We start from the raw sequence: 17,316 nt of genomic DNA on the forward strand, positions 1-17,316 counted from the left end.
GCTTTCATTGTGATTTGTGGAGGACTCCATTTCCCTGTCCTGCACCCAATGTGGGGAAGACGACCACAAGCAGAGCAGCTAAAATAGTCAAGACTACTCTCTGGAACTGAGGGAAGTCCACCTCCCATTGGGCATGTTGGCAAAGGGCTCTGAAAGGTGTTCTGGAGCTGAGTTTGGGGAATAGGGCTTGAGGGAACCTAACTGCTCTGCCTAACAGAGTAGGGAAGTTGGAGTTTGCAGGAAGTAAGATGAGGAGGAGGAGATGAGAGGAGGGTGATGGGCATTGCTGGGGGTGTGTGGGGTCAATGCAAACATTACTTCTAAGAAATGGGATGTCTAAGGTTGTTAGTTTTATGTTGTTCATTTCTTCCTCTCTTTGTGGGCTAAACACACACTAGCTTCCAGGGAGTACATGTCCTTTTTGTGTGTAGAAACTAGGGAAAGGGGATGAGCTTCACAACTGGACAGCACATGTCAGTATAACTGTGTCTCACAATGCAACAAACCACCTAAAAACTGAGTGGCTTAAAACAACCATTTCTTGGATCAGGAATTCAGGAATGGCTCTGCTGTCTGGTTCTGACTCGAGGTCTGTTATGACATTGTAGTCAGATGGTGGCTGGAGTTGGGTCATCCAGAAGGCTGCCACATTCACGTGTCTGGTGTCTGTACTGGGATGTTGCCAATAGCTGGGGCTGGAACAAGTGGAATCTCTTGGGCAGCTCTCTCTTTTGCGCCTTTGTGGACTTTCCACAGTGTCTCTCCAGCATGGCAGCTTCAAGGTAGCTGAACTTTTTATATGGCAGCTCAGAGAGAGCGAGACAATGCCAGGCTGAAGAAGAATTGCCTCCCAGAACTCAGAAGTCACAGTATCAATCTCACCGCCTTCTTGGTCCGGGCAATTACAAAGATTTGCCCAGTTTCAAGGGGAGGGAACAAGGACCCCATCTCTTGATGAATGAGTGTCAATGTCACATTTCAAGAAAAGCATGGGGGATGGGACATATATTGGTGCAGCCATCTTTGGAAAATACAATCTACAACACCTGTGCTTATAAACTGAGCCAATTCAGTGGAAGCATAAGCTCAAAGCAGGAGCTGATCAACAGAAGTCTTAGACACAAGACACAGACTAGAGGGTCCAGCCAATAGCTGTTAAAGAGCAGGGAGACCCTGGATATATGGAGAGTCATATATCCACATTCCTGGGTAGGAAGACTCAGTGTTGCAAAGATGTCAAACTAATCTATAAATTCCATGCAATCCCAATCAAAATCAGAATGTAATTTTCATGAAATTTGAAAAACTGATTATAAAGAGATTCTAGGAGACAAATGGTATGAAAACAGCCAAGAAAATGTTTAAAAGCAAATGAGATACATCTTTCCCCACAGGAGATCAAACCATACTATAAAGCAAGTTATTCAAATAGTGTTTTATCAGCCCCAAAACTAGCAGAGGGAGACAGAGAGAGAGGAGACAGACACACACACTTAGCACATATATTTAACCTATTATAAAAGTATCTATATATTTAGTTTGTGATAAAAGGTTAAATTTAAAATAATTGAAGAAAGCATCAATTAGTAAATAAATATTAAAGGATAAATTCAGAAAAAATGTCAATTTTGTGATAATGAAAACTTTCCTGAGCAATAGACAAAACTATGAAAAGATGTTTAAATTTGACTTCATAACACTTTTAAGATGTCTTTATAATAAAAATGTATAGATAAAATTAAACAACAGAAAGGAAATATTCACCATATACATTACCAAAGAATTAATATGGATAACATATGAAGAACTCTTACAATTCAATAAAAGAAGCCTTATCAAACACTTCAAAGGAATACCTAATCTGAATCTTCTACAAGCTTTTTAGAGAATGGAAAAATAAAGAACATTCTCAAACACATTTTATGGGGCTAATGTAACCTTGATATCCAAACCAATGACGGGCAGGAAGAGAAAGGAGTATTGGAGGCCGATCTGTCTTATGAACACAGATGGAAAAATCCTATTTAAAATATTAGCAGATTGAATACAATAATCTATTAAAAGATACATCATGACCAAGTTGGTTTCATACCGGTTTTAAAATTAGAAAATCTATTAATGAAATTCACCACATTATTAAAGAAGTAAAGTTTAAGATCACTTCAAAATGCCAAAAAAAGAAGCTCAAATGTCTGCTCTTGTCTTTCCACCTACCATAGTAATTTCCTCTGCAAGAATAAACCTGAAAATGGGAGCCCAAGAAGCCAGGTACTAGTCCAGGAGGAAACATTGACCCCACACCCTACCAGCCTAATCTCTCCCAAAGGATGGGTAGTGCCTGGATGGTCAACATCTTTAGTCATTAGGGAAATGCAAATCAAACCCACACTGAGATACTACTTCACGCCCATGAAGGAGGCTATAATCAAAAAGCAGATAATAGCAAGAGTTAGCAAGGATGAGAAATTGGAACCCTCACACAGTGCTAATAGGAATGTAAAATGTTACTGCTGATTTGGAAACAGCCTGGCAGTTCCTCAAAATGTTTAACATACAGTTGTCATATGACCCAGAATTTCCACTCCTAGGTGGAAATTTCCATTCAAGAGAAATAAAAACATATGTCGACACAAAAACTTGTACGCAAATGTTCACAGCAGCGTTATTCACGGTAGCCAAAAAGTGGAAACAACCCCAATATCCATTGACTGGTGAATGGATAAATAAAATGCAGCAAAGACATACAATGTAATATTATTTGGCAATAAAAAAGAAAAGAAGTAGTGATACATGCTACAACATGCATAAGCCTTGAAGAGATCCTAAGGAAAAGAAGTCACAAAGGATCACATATTCTATTATTTAACTTACATGAAATGTTCCTAATAGGTAAATCTATAAAGGCAGAAAGTAAATGACTGTAGAGCTGAGGGAGGGAAGTAGTTGGGGAGAAATGGCGAGTGCCTGTTAGTAGGTACAGAGCTTCTTTTTTTGAGATGATGAAAATGTTCTAAAATTGTAAAGAAGACTGAGGCTTAGAGGAGTGAAGTGATTTCCCCGAGGATGCTCAGCTGGGTTTCCACTGTTTCTGGCTCATGGTAGTTACCAGTAATGTGTATTTCCTCCCTTTTCCACTAAGACCACAGCATATGGTTGTGCAGTTTGAGTTCTGCACAAAAATGAATGACAGAGCAAGGCGTGGACTGAAATCCAGCCCTGGCCATAAGCTTGCCATAGCTTTTATTTTGCTGCTCCCAGCCCTTCTTAGAAGAGAATTCTTAGAATCTTCTCTTTGACTTGAGACCTGGGTCACCCCAGTTCACAATCCTCAGACCTCTGATCTCTAACCTTCCAACCACCTGATCCTTTCTCTGCAGTTCTGATGGGAAACAGGTGTGGGCATGAAAGTCAAGAAGAAAAGGCCAGGCTCCCTTCCCGACGCGCTCCTCCCTCCCTGGGAGAGTTCAATTCCTGGTCTGCAGTTTAATCAGGCTGTCTGGTGTTCTAGTGCCACCTGGTGGTCCTATGCTGCATCACACCATGCTGACGACAAGGTAAATAAATGCTTTTTTTTTTTTTTTTTTTTCAGGGAGAAAAATTCCTAGTGAGATGGAATGGGGAGAGGAGATGAAAACACTGTGGGAATTCAATGAGGGGGGAATCCTAGCTACTGGGGAATTAGAGCTTAGAATTTGTATTCATCTAGACTTGGGTCCTGAGTCTACCACAAACTAATTGTATGATTTGGGCAAGTCACTTCACCACTTTGAGCCTCAGTTTCCAGGAAATCATTTGTTGAGTGGAGAGAACACCAATGCCTCTTGATGTCTATGAAGGGCTCAGCACAGTGCCCATCAGGCTTTGGGTAGAAGGAACTTTGTAAGCAAAGGCAGGGAGCAGGACGAATATTCAGAACACAATGTAGGTGACGTGATCCCTCTTCTCTGCTGGGAAGAGGGTCAGTCCTGTGGAGAGGGGTGGGGGTGGGGAGGCACAGGTCTCCTAACCATAGCACAGTGAGAGGAGCTAGAAGCCCTTCCTGGAACCAGCTGCCCATTCTCAGCTGAGCCCCAGTCTTAAGCAGGTTTGCTCCCCTGGACTCTGGCTGCCCTCATATGCCTGGGCAGGAAATGCCGACCACCATAATTCCTTCTCCAGCTATAGCAGAGCTCCTCCGAACTCCTGTGAATTGCCCAGTCCTGGTCCTGGTTCCTTACGTCCCCCTAATTCTTCCAACTGATTCTTTCCCAGTTCTGGTATGACACTGATAAACCACAGTGCTGTCTTCCACGAGCTACATTCTCCTGGTTTTCCTCCTGCTTCTCTAGCTGTCCCTTCTCAGGTCCTTCGTGGGTTTCTCTTCTCTGCGCACCCTTACTTACCACTCTAAAGGGTCCTGTCTTGTCCTTCTCTTCTTACTGCCCATGTCCTTCCTGGGCCATCAAATCCACTCCATTGACTTGAACTATCACCTATGTTTTCCCTGGGGGTTTCCAACCACTTATCCAACTGCCTCTTGGATGCTCCTCGGCACCCTCAACCTGATATGTCCAAAATGAAATCATCTGCTTGTCCCTAAGCTGGCTCTTCTTTCTGTGTCCCACGCAGCCGATGGTTCCTCTGTCCTGTTGCTTAAGCCAAAACTCTGAGTGTCAGCCTTGACTCTTCCCTCTCTTCTCCCCCAGAAGTGTCATCACCATGCTCCAGTCACCATACCTCATATATATTTATCTAATCTATCCCCGCTGCAACTCTGGACCCCATTCTCTTTTGCTTGGATTATGACAACCACCACTGAACTTGACTCTTTGCCTCTGTTTTCCCTCTTGTTTGTTTCTCGTGTTCCCTTCTAGAGGCTCTGGGGGGGAGAGTCAATTTCCTAGCCTTTTCCACCTTCTAGAGGCTTCTCACATTCCTTGGTTCATGATCCTCTTCCTCCATCTTCAAAGCCAGAAAAGTTATGTCCCTCTGACTATTCTTTCATAGTCAAATTTCTCTCTGCTTCTCTCTTCTGTTTTACTCTTCCACTTTTTAAAAACTACACTTCCTTGTGATTGCACTGGACCCAATCTTATAATCCAGGATAATCTCTCCATCTCAAAATCCTTAATTGAATTATATCTATAAAGACCCTCTCGCCACATACTGTAACAGGTTCACAGGCTCTGGGGACTGGGATGTGGACATCTTTGGAGATCTCTTATTCTGTCTACTACAGTCCTCTCTCTGCCCTCAGATAAATATTCATGTCTATCTTACGTGAAAATTACATTCACCTCTTTCCAAAAAGTTCCCCCAAAGTCTCAGCTTATTAAAGTATCAACTCAAAGTCTTAAATCTCATCAGCTCAAAAGTCCCAAACCTCATCACGGAAATCACCCAAATTAGGTATGGGGCGACACTCAGTATAACGTGTCCTGGGGGATAGGTTACAAGTTCCTCTCTATCTGTGGACTTGTGAAGCTAGAAAACAAGTTCTCTGCTCCCGAAATAGAACCGTGGTACTGGCATAAGATAACAATCACAGGCGTTCTTGTGCAAAAAGAGAGAAAATGGAAGAGACAAAGGAGTCACCGGTCCCAAGTAATAACAAAATTAAGTTGGACTAACTCCGTGAAGCTTCAAGGCCTAGGAATAATACTCTGTAGCTCAAGGCTCAGCCCCCTGGGCCCACAGCTCTGCCCTTTGAATCATTTTTCCTTTTGCATGAAAGACAGTTCCAGTTTTAAGGCTAGTTTTATCAGCCTGTTTCTTGCCTGCGGAATTTGGGAGTCATGTAGCCTTCTTTCATTTCATCCTTTCTTAGTCCCTTTCAGCCCAAGTTCCATCGTTTCCCCTGGTGTAAAATTCTCAAGAACTGTGTGGGTCTCTCACGTATATCCCAAAGATTAGACGCCAAACAGACAGGAGGCTCCTCCGCAGATCTTCCCAAGATAATTTCATTTCTGTTTTTTGGCTGCTGATGAGAGAGCTGAGGGGAATCTATGAGTCACATGCTTAATCGCCCCAAGCAGCCCTTTGTGTGACTGAGTACTCAGATCTTTTCATCGTTCAGAGATGTTAACAAAAGATTGTCCAGCACGCCCTCAGCTCTTTCTCTCAAAGCAGCTTTCCTGGCAGTGAATCGCTTCCTTTTCAATATCATGTGCCAGTTAGATAGGCCGAGATTTCCCCAAATCATCAAGTCCTGGTTCGTTTTTGTTTGTCAGCTCTTCTCTCAGTGTATCTATTTCCCCTGTCATTTCACCATAAGCAGCCAGAAAACAGGCCGCACCCTTCAACTCTTTGCTTGGAAATCTCCTCAGCCAAATATCCAAGTTCATTGTTTGTAAGTTCTGTTTTCCACAGAACTGCAGGACACACAATGCTAAGCGTTTCCCTCTGACTATGAAACAGCCTTTCCTCCAGTTTTCAGTAACGTGTTCCTCTCCTCCTTCTGAGTCTGAGCGCTCAGCGGCAGCGCCTCTGACACCCACATTGCTACCAAGTCTGGTCACGCTTGTGTAGGTATTCTCCAAGTTGGCTTATGTTTTCCCTGCCATGCTCCTCACTTCCTTCTGAGCCCTCACTTTCTACTAAGGTCTATTTAAGATGGTCTAAGTTTTTTCTTTCATGCTCCTCGGTACCTCCTGCCTCTTCCCACTGTCCAGTTCCAAAGTCATTTCCAGTTGTTTGGGTGTCTGTTACAGCACTACCAGGTCATATGATTAGTTCATTATCACTGTTCTAACAAATCACCACAAACGTAGTGGCCTAAAACAATACGAATTTGTTATCTTAAAGTTCTGTGGGTCAGAAATCTAACACTCGGCTAAAATCAAGATGTGAGCAGGGCTGCCTTCCTTTCCGGAGACTCTAGGGAGAGTCTATTTACTTTCCTCTTCCACCTTCTAAAGGCTTCCCACATTCCTTGGCTCATGGTCCCCCCACTTTCCATTTTTCACAGCCAGCAATGACACATCTTTCGTATCATCCTTCCATAGCTTCTCTGCCTCTCTCTCCTGCCTCCTACTTCTGCTTTTAAGAATGCTCGTGATTACACTGAGCCCATCTGGTTAATCTAAGATACCCGCAATTAGGATAGATTATCTCCTCATGTTAAGACCCTTGATTTAATCATGCCTGCAAAACCCCTTTGCCATGTAGTGTAACATACCCACATGCTCCAGAGATTAAGATGTGGACATCTTTGGGAGGCCATTACTCTGCCTACCACAGCCCTCCAAATTTTAGCCAGTGTGGTCTTTCCAAACAAACCCAATCATGTTAGTCTCCTGCTTGAAATTCTTAAATGAGTTTTACCTTGGGAGCATTATGCCTAGTGAAATAAGCCAGATAGAGAAAGGAATATATGGTATGATCTCACTTATATATGAAATCTTAAAAAAAGAAAAACACACACAACAACAACAAAACCTCATAGGTACAGAGAACAGATTGGTGATTGCTCGAGGCATGGGGTTTGGAGGTGGGTAAAATGGGTGAAGGGGGTCTAAAGGTATGAATTTCCAGCGATAAAATAAATAAGCCTCGGGGATGTAATGTACAGAATGATGACTATGGTTAATAATACTATATTGCATAACTTAAAGCTGCTGAGAGATTAAATCTTAAATAGTTTTCATCACAAGAAAAACAATTGTTTTTGTAACTACATATGGTGACAGATGTTAACTAGACTTCTTTTGTGATCATTTCATGATATATACAAATATCAAATTATTATGTTGTATACCTGAAACTAATATAATGTTACGTGTCAATTATACCTCAATAAAGAACCAAAACAACAAATCAAAAAAATTACTCTTAAATGGCTCCCAATGGACTTCAGGATACAGACCAAATTCCTTCAGTGGCTGTTATAAAGCAACTTTTGTGATCCAGCTGTCCTTACCCTTGGGACACTCTCACCTTCCCCCGCCGTCCTGCCTGGAGCACCCGCAATACAGCCACACTGAGCGGCTTGCACCCGCGCAGTTCCCATGCTGCCACCGAGGTCTTTGTTCATCCAGGTCACCCTTACTCATTCTTTGGGTCCAGTCGAGGCATCATCCTCTTCTGGAAGCCTTCCCTCAGCTAGATGTCCCCCTCCGACATCCTCCAGCACTTTTCCCAAGTCAGGGTGTGTCACATGGCATTGGAAGACCTGTGGACTGTTCAGTCTCCCCTACTCGATTGTAAACTCCGCAAGGGCAGAGACTGTGTCCTCCCCACTGCTGTGTCCTCTGTGTGTGCCCGGCGAGGGTCCACTATGAAATAGGCTCTTCGTGAGTTTGCTTTGAGAAGTAATAGGCACGATTCCTTCCAGCTCACGCATTCTGTTCTGTGAAATCTCACTGCAGGATTTGCTGACGGATTTTGTCAGAGGTGTCCAAGGCAATCATCATGCTCGTGGGGGGATGCTGAGCTGTGAATGACAGAGGCAGGAGTGAGAGCATTGAACAGCCAGACAGTTGGCTCGCTAATGACTGGTGATTTCAGCTGATTCCCAGCTCAGAAAGCAACACTTCCAGCCCCAACTGTCACACCCCAGGGCAGTCGAGCATGGAAAGGAGACTCCTCAACTCTAAAGGGTAACATTTATTTGCTTTTATTTCTTATTGGGGGTGTGTGTGCATGAGAGAGAGAGAGAGAAAAACAAAATAGTATGTAAGTAGCACCCGGACTGTTACCTCTTAAAAATGCTTGGTCTCTCAAGTGGTCTCTCTTTCTCTCTCTCACACACACATACACACACAATCTGCTTTTCTTTCCTAATCAGTACATATTTTCCTGTTTTTAAAATATCTTCATCTCTTTTGTATAACAATAGTGTTAAAATTGTATCATGCTAGTGAAGGACACTGATGTTGCTTCCAATTTTTTGCAGTTATTAATGTTCTCCGATCTGAACCTTAGGCACAGTCTCTCCCCAACTGAACTCAAGTCTGGTTTTGCTCAGTTTCTCCCCTCCCTCTGCCACTATCTTACCTGGTACACAAAGTTCTGTCCTTTCTCAGATTTTTGATGCCAAATCAGGAACAGGTAGAGAGAGGGGGCAGAAGAGGCCAGAGGAAAGGGGGAGGGAACAGAAGATTGGAGCGTGGAGCGTTTGGAGGTTTGGCCAGGAAGAAGTCTGGAGAGTAACAGAGGTGCTGCTGCAACTTATGAAATGCTGCAGTTTCCCTTCAATGCTCTTTGGGAGATACAAGACTGAAATTTCTTTCTACTTACACTTGATTTTGATTGCTGAACATCCTTTTTTTTTAATTGAAGCATAGTGGATTTACAATATTGTGTTAGTTTCAGGTGTACAGCAAAGTGATTTGGTCATGTGTGTCTATATGTGTGTGTGTGTGTATATATATATTCTTAAAAAAATTTTCCTTATAGTTTTTTTCAAGACATTGAATATAGTTGTGGTTTATCAATTTTATATATGATAGCATGCATCTGCTAATCCCTTACTCCAAGTTTATCCCTCCCTGTCCCCCTTTCCCCTTTGGTAACCATAAGTTTATTTTCTACGTTTGGGAGTCTGTTTCTATTTTCCAATAAGTTCATTTGTACAATTTTTCAGATCCCACATGTAAGTGATATCCTATCATGTTTGTCTTTCTCTGTCTGACTTACTTCACTTAGTATGATCATCTCTAGGTCCATCCATGATTGCTGGACATCTTTGAATGTGACTCCATGCAAAGACTGGGCTGCTTGGATGTGTTTGTATTGCACAAATGCTACAGTGGATGCCACTGAATGTGAAGCTTAAAGTACTTTTGCTATTGTTTCTATAGAGTCCATCTCCAGAAGAGTTGTTTGTAGGTACATTTAGAGACCACCCTGGTATCAGACTACTTTTATGTTCCCACCATTGTTGGTGAGCCTCGCCATTTTTCCACCAACACCAGACCTTATCTATCTTTCACGTGTTTGCAATTGTGATAGGAAAAATATGCAATAGCCAAGTAATTCCTTTTCTTTTCATTAGTAGGGAGATTGTGCCAGACATTTTGATGACACCGTTTTGATCCAGTTGACATTTTCACTCCGTATTTATGAATATAGATGTTTTAATCAGAATCATACTGACTGTTTCACAAGCCTAATGCTTTCAGTACCTCCAGTGTTCCCATGAGTTCCCCAAAGCTGTACCACATGTGGCAGAACCAGGTTTAGAAATCAGCTCTCTTGAATCCCAGTTCCATGCTGTTCTCTCTAGGTCATGGCCACCCACCACAGCAGGAAGCAACTGGATGGGAACAGAAAGCCCCAGGTTACAAACGGGCTTATTTCACCATCTTCTTTTTCAGGTTCTGAGTTTCGTGTTAAGCCTCTCTGAAAGAATCAGCCCTGTCTCCATTTTACTCCACTATTTGATTTATTCATTCTATAATATTTTTTGAGTGCTCACTCCTGAGACTACAACAATGAAAGTGATGTTTAGGCTGCAACCTGCAGATGAGCTGAAACATGCTAGATGAGCCCTGGAGTGTTTTGGGCAGGACGCTAACTTGGCACCCACTTAAACCAACAGGCTTTAAATATTTACTCAAAATGTATTTAGCAGACTGCTGAACACTATATAAAGGAAGATTGGAGAGGGAGACCTGTTGAGGGAAGTATTCTCGAACTCCACCATTGTCCTAAGCAATTCAACTCTGGCCCAGACTTGCAAAATAAAAGCCCTACTGTTAACCAGACTCACCCACCCTCTTTTAAGGCAGTTGCTGGAGCAAACCCTTGGAGGTCTCAAACCCTCCATCCCACCCAACAGTAATGTACGTTATTCTTGAGAGAAGTTTGTTTTGTTTGTTTTTTAAATATAATCAGGCTTTATGTTTCCAGGGTTTCCTCTTATGATCTGGGGTCTGAATCTGTGTGGGAGCTGGCCAAAGTGAAGAGGAGGGATGAAATGGGGATGAGGGGAATGGAGTAAGGTGTGGTCTTCGGTCAGGGGAACAGCCAAAGGAAGCCCAGAGGGAGGAGAATCCTGACTTAGAAAATCTAAAATTGCATGAGGCTGGAGGGGAAAAGGGGGAAAGCCTGACAGCAGAATTTTTTCTTTCTCTCTTACCTATTACGTTAGAAAAATGTCTTCAATCCTGTAATTTCTATCACATGTCATACTTTTCAATTCATTTTTATATGTTAGTATATTTTTGTATCTGTCATATCATTTTTATATCAGATCATTTGTGTATCTCGTATGTCTGTGGTGTCCACCAGAATACGCATCGAGGAGCTGGATAATGAGATTAATACAATTGGTCTCCCTGCCCTCACCCTCCACCCCTATGGAGATATGTTACTTAACCAGTCTCTATGTTTGCACAACTATGAGTAATGCTGCAAAGTTACTAGACATAATTCTTTGTGGATTTATTGGATTGTATCCTTTGTATAGTGCTAGAATAGGAGCTCAAGTTCTGATTTTTTAAAAAGATATTTAATATACTGCTGGTGTTTTTCCAGAAAAACATTTTTTAAACCAATTTAAGCTTCCAACGATTGTAAGTGAAAATGCATAATTCCCTATACCTTCAACAATGCTGGGTAATATAATTAAACTTCTTTGGCTAACCTGATAAGGTTTTAAAAATCTCATTTATATATGCTTTCTTTTCATTACTAATAAGGCTAAATATTTTTCTTATGTTTATTGACCATTTATACTTTTTCTGTGAATTGTCTTCAAGTAATTCTTTGTCCATTTTTCTATTAGAGGGCATTTTTTTTAATTTTAAAATTTTTTTTAGCTTAGAAATCATTTATTCAAACCTCACTTCTTTTTCCCACTTGGAGGGGGTTTTATTGATTTGCAGTGTAGTGTTAGGATATTAACATCTTGTCAATTTTGTGATATATTTTTTTCCAGCTTGTTGCTTGCTTTTACATATAATTTATGACTTTTAAAATATATAGATTAAATTTTTTGTGCATGTGAATTCTTCTATGGTATTTATACTTTGAAAATCCTGTGGTAATAGCCTCTAGGTAGTTACCATTTAAAACTGATTTTGATGTGCCTTCAATTTTTCAGCGTTATAAGTAGTGCTTAAAGAATATCCTTGCATTCAACTATAATTATTGCTTTTGAATAAATTCCTGAAAGTGGAGTCATTATGACTGAATATGCAATATTCTAAGACATTTACTATATATTTCTGAATTGTTCTCCAGAATTGGGTTAACAAGTCACATACCTCTGCCCATAACAGTATACAAGATTCTTGGTTTTCTATCTCCCAGCCCAAATGAGGGTATTGTCATTTTTTAAATCTTTGCTAACATGATAGGTGAAACTGATTTTATTATTCTATTAATTTGTATTTATTTCCATTGAGAGCAACATTCTCCATGTTTTATCAATCATTTTGTCGTTCTTTCGTCAAGGTGCCTCTCATATTATCTACCCTTATTTTCTATAGGGACGTTTAATTTATTAAATTCTCTCACAATTGTGGGAGAATTTTTCTTAAATGACTGTTTTTGACTCTTGTTGATGCCGTGTTATTTAACGCATAAAGTTTTGTGACTTTAGTGATAAAGTGGGGTCAAAAATAGGGCTGCATTTTGTAGTTAATACTAAGGATAGGCACCATTTGTTAAACACCTGCAATATCCCAGATACCTCTTATATATTATTTTAAGTTTTCATAACCACCCTTTTAATCCCATGTTAAAGATGAGGACACCACAACACATAGAGATTAAATATGTTGCCTAAGGTCACACAGAGAGTAAGTGGAGAGCTCTTTATTATTTCTACTCCTCATGACAACCTTTATGGTGTTGTTTTCTCTGCAATCCAAGCACCATTTTTCCATCCTTCCTAAGGTCATTCACAGGAGTACCTTGTCCAATATTGGATCTCATAGGCAGTTGCTGGAAATGGCAGAGGGCCGGTGAGTCAGAAGGCAGAGACTGTCTCCAGCCTTTCCATAGGGTCAAGTTGGTGGGGAGACGGTTCCCTCCATCCCCCTCAAAGGCTGTGGGAGTAAATTCCCCATCAGTGAGGAGGAGCAGGTGTGTGACCAGGGAAGCCAACAGAGAAGTCACTGGTTTCCCCAGCCATGACCTTCAACAAGAATCAGCCATGACCCAGACAGAACCAGCTGTACTTCAGAGCACACCAGCACCAGACAGGTAGGAATGAGATCAGACCCATCATACTCTGCTGGAGATTAGCAAAGGGTACAGGAAGCAGTGTGCAAATCTGAGGTCTCTACCCCATAGCACCATAACAGCATGACCAGAAGAGGTCCAGGAATCAGTGAGGACTTCAAGAGCAGGGGAAAGTAGGCTGGTGAAATGGGTGAGACATTTGTTTCCTAGTAAGAGATAAAACCACCAGGAAGGGTGGTTTAGCTCAGTGGTAGAGTGTGTACTTAGCATGCACAAGGTCCTGAGTTCAATCCCCAGTCCTGCCATTAAAATAAATAAATAAACAAACAAACCTAATTACCACCCGTCCCCCAAGACTGTATTATTGGTGCAAAAGTAAATCTGTGTGGCAATTTACAAATCTGGGTCACTTTCTGTTCAGCCACTAGTTGTGTAATATATTTGGGTAATAGGGTCCCAACTAGCTGGATCAAGGGAAATTCCCACCTTAATTGAGGTGCTAACAGTTACCTGGAGTTCTGTTGAGTCTACCTGGATGAATGAAAAATGTAGCAATTATTGACTTTAGAGAGAAAAAACAGTTTAGCCAGAAAATGTAATCAAGGAATACAAGGCTCGGCTGTCAATAATATTTATTCATCATATTAGAGACACTGAGTATTTTTTAAAACATTTTTATTGAGTTATAGTCATTTTACAATGTTGTGTCAGATTCTAGTGTACAGCACGATTTTTTCAGTTATACATGAACATACATATATTCATTGTCACATTTTTTTTTCACTGTGAGCTACCACAAGATCTTGTATATATTTCCCTGTACTATACAGTATAATCTTGTTTATCTATTCTGCATATGCCTGTCAGTATCTACAAATTTTGAACTCCCAGTCTATCCCTTCCCACCCCCTCCCCCTTGGCAACCACAAGTTTGTATTCTATGTCTATGGTAGAGACACTGAGTATTAATTAAACAAAATAGTGTTATTTAACTATATTGGGAAAACGTGGGACAGGAAGTATGTGGTGTGGAGAGGGGGACGTATACAGAAAAAGAAATCTGAATGCTTCCATATGAATAAACAAAGCCCCAAAGGTATATAATGGTAGTATAAGCATGTCATTTAGGTAAATTTGTAAATTCCACAAGAGACAGCAAGAGTTGAAAATGGTTGCCTCAGAGGAGGAGGGAACAGGGTGGGGAGGGGTGGGGCAGGGCTTATAGTGACCTTTTGTCATTATAAGCCTCGTATAACTAGACGTTTTAAACTCTATACATGGCTTATTTTGATAAAAAAATAGTTAACCGAATATCTTAAAAAAACACAATTTTACTATGATCAACACCATGGACTCTAAGCGATGCTTCAAAATATTTCCCATTGAGGCAGTTGTTACTCCATGCTGTTAGCCTCAGATAAGCATCCTTCTGGATTTTTCTCTCCATCTGCCCTTCCTACAGAGTCCAGCTCTCTGTAAATTCGTAATGCTTTTGAATGTGAGTCAGAAGAAATCCAACTCGCCCTAGCTTAAACAAATAGTGATTTATTTTCTCACAGAACAAGAACTCCAGAGGCCGGGCAGTTATTTACACTGCTTCAGCAACCTGACAAAGCCGTCAGCACCCAGACTCTATCATTCTTCATTGCCCTTATCAGACTACTGAATATTCACCCTCAGGTTCAGCAGTTCTCAAACGTGGTGTGTGCCAAAACAGGGCATTTTTATGGGCTGTTTGGTCAGTGGTCTCAGAACAGCCACTATGTCAATATTCAATGTCTCTAATATGGTGACTAAATATTATTGACAGCTGAGCCTTGTGTTCATTGATTACATTTTTTCCTGCTAAAATTTTTTTCTTCTCTAAAGTCAATAATTGCCACATTTTTTATTTGCTTAGTTTTCCTTTTTCTTTGTTGAAGTATGGTCAATTACAATGTGTTGATTTCTGGTGTACAGTATAATGTTTCAGTCATACGTATACATACATATATTCGTTTTCATATTCTTTTTCATTATAGGTTATTTGCTTAGTTTTCAATGAATCTATGACTAATGCATACCTTTCTTCTCTGACAGAAGAGAATTTCCTCTTAGTTCCAATACATCAGCTAATCTACAAATTTCATTATTCTTGGCACTGGACATTCTAATGTTTCTGTTCTACTGCTCCCGCCTGGGGTAGTCATTCTGCTGCCTAACTGTCACCCTGGAATTTCCCTTTGCCATCAGCCTGGGAATAACCTCTATCTCTTTCCTGTTGAATATTCTGTTTTGGAGATTTGGTGTTTTCCTTTTTCTTGATTTACTCTGTCATTTTTGACAAAGTATGCATGGGAGGTGAATCAGCTAGGGTTCCAGCAGGAAGCATATGGCCAACACAAAAAGGGCAATTGAAGAGAATTTAGAGAATTTTACAAAGTGTGGGCAGGATTTTTTAAAAAAACAAACAAACCCAGAGGCACGATGTACCCTGAGGCTAACTACAGTGGGAAGTTGTACCCTCAAAGCCTGAAGGGGCAAGAGGAGACTGTATTCCCAGAACTGGTGAGAGCCACAGACAGAGGAGAGGGCCACCTCATAGGCGCTCTAGCTGTCACTTAAGAATGTGGTAGTTCTGCTAGCAGGGAGAAAGCAGAGAAAGTAAATAACTCAACTTCTGTTCACCCCTGCCCTCTGATTTCCCGCTTATGCCTCCAACTGGCTGAATCCAACCAGAGGCCAGTGTGCAGAGGAGCTGGATTGATACCGTGCACAGAGGTTGCCTCTCAGGGCACAGAACAGGGTGAAGGGTGGAGAGAGGATGTGGAGAGCAACAGAACACAGCCAGCATAGGAAGTACATTTTTGAAATCTGGTATATCTGAAAGTGTCTTTACTCACTGCTGCTTCTAGAACGATAGTTCTGCTGGTATAGAATTCTAGTTTGGCAACTTTTTCTCAAAGTTTATTTTTTGTTGTTTTGTTTGTTTTTTTAAGGGGGTAATTAGGTTCATTTATTTATTTTTTAATGGAGGTACTGGGGATTGAATCCAGGACCTTATGGATGCTAAGCACACACTCTGCCACTGAGCTGTACCCTCCTCCTCCAGCAACTCTTTTTCCTCGGGATTTTGGAGGCAGTTTTCATTGTCCCCTGGCTCCCAGAGTTACTGTTGAGAACTCTGTGCCATTCTAATTCCTTTTTTTTAAAATGGTGTTGCTGCCAGGACCTGGTACATGCTAAGCAATAGCTTTACTGCTAAGCTATTTCCTTCCCATCTGATTTTTGATCCTTTTTATGTGACTTGTTTTTTCCTTTCTGGAAACTTAGGATCTTGTCTCTCCCTCAGTGTTCTGCTATTTGGTGGGGGGTTAGTTTCTGTCATTTTACAACAGGGTCTCCAGAGTAGGCCAGGTATACTTGCTCAATCCCTTTCAGGTCCTGCAAATGCAAGAAATATGAATATAGGTGCCCGCTCTCCTGCATCATTACAGAGTTGCAATGCAACTGCTCATGTATGATGTCTGGGCACTATTACGCACCTGTGGGCAACGTAGCAAGATCGCAATGATAGTGAGTCAGTCAGGGATTCAGATACTTGCTAGTATGGACAACTCTGCCTCCTCTCCCAGATTTGTACTAGTTAATAGTCATGGGAGGGTTTTTTTGTGAAACTAAGGGGGAGAAGGGACCAGAGGTAGGGGCTCAAGTTAGTAGGAGAGGTTCAAAAGCCAGCTAAGCTGCCTTTGTGAGACTGCATACCAGTAATTTGAGGCCCAAACGACAATGTGTGACAGAGTAGGGGAGAGGCCATTCTCTCTGTCCTTGCAAGGGACCAGCACTGGAATCCCAAGAAGTGCTGTGAGCACAAGAAATTGTGTTGTTAACAGAGACACTGGTTTTCTCCTGGAGCCCTCCATCAGCAATGGAAAACCCAGGCTCTTCCAAGAGTCTCAGGCTATGGAAATGAACAAATGGGAACTGGAGCAGGAGAGGAGGGGCAGGTCACTCAGCCCCAGGGCTCAAAGGGTTGGCTTATGGAGAAGAGATATGTTTTCAAGACAGTGGAAGCTTTTTAACCATCATGATTTCTCTGCACTGAGAAAAAGTTTGAGAGTTGGCTAAAGAAAGCTTTTGAATAGATGATGAGTTTGTTTGAGGCCCTTAGTTCATTTATATGTCACAAATAGTACAGAGCTAGCGGTAACATAAGGAACATAATTA

This window comes from Camelus ferus, chromosome 13 (assembly GCF_009834535.1).
Source record: "Camelus ferus isolate YT-003-E chromosome 13, BCGSAC_Cfer_1.0, whole genome shotgun sequence".
NCBI classification, from domain to species: Eukaryota; Metazoa; Chordata; class Mammalia; order Artiodactyla; family Camelidae; genus Camelus; species Camelus ferus.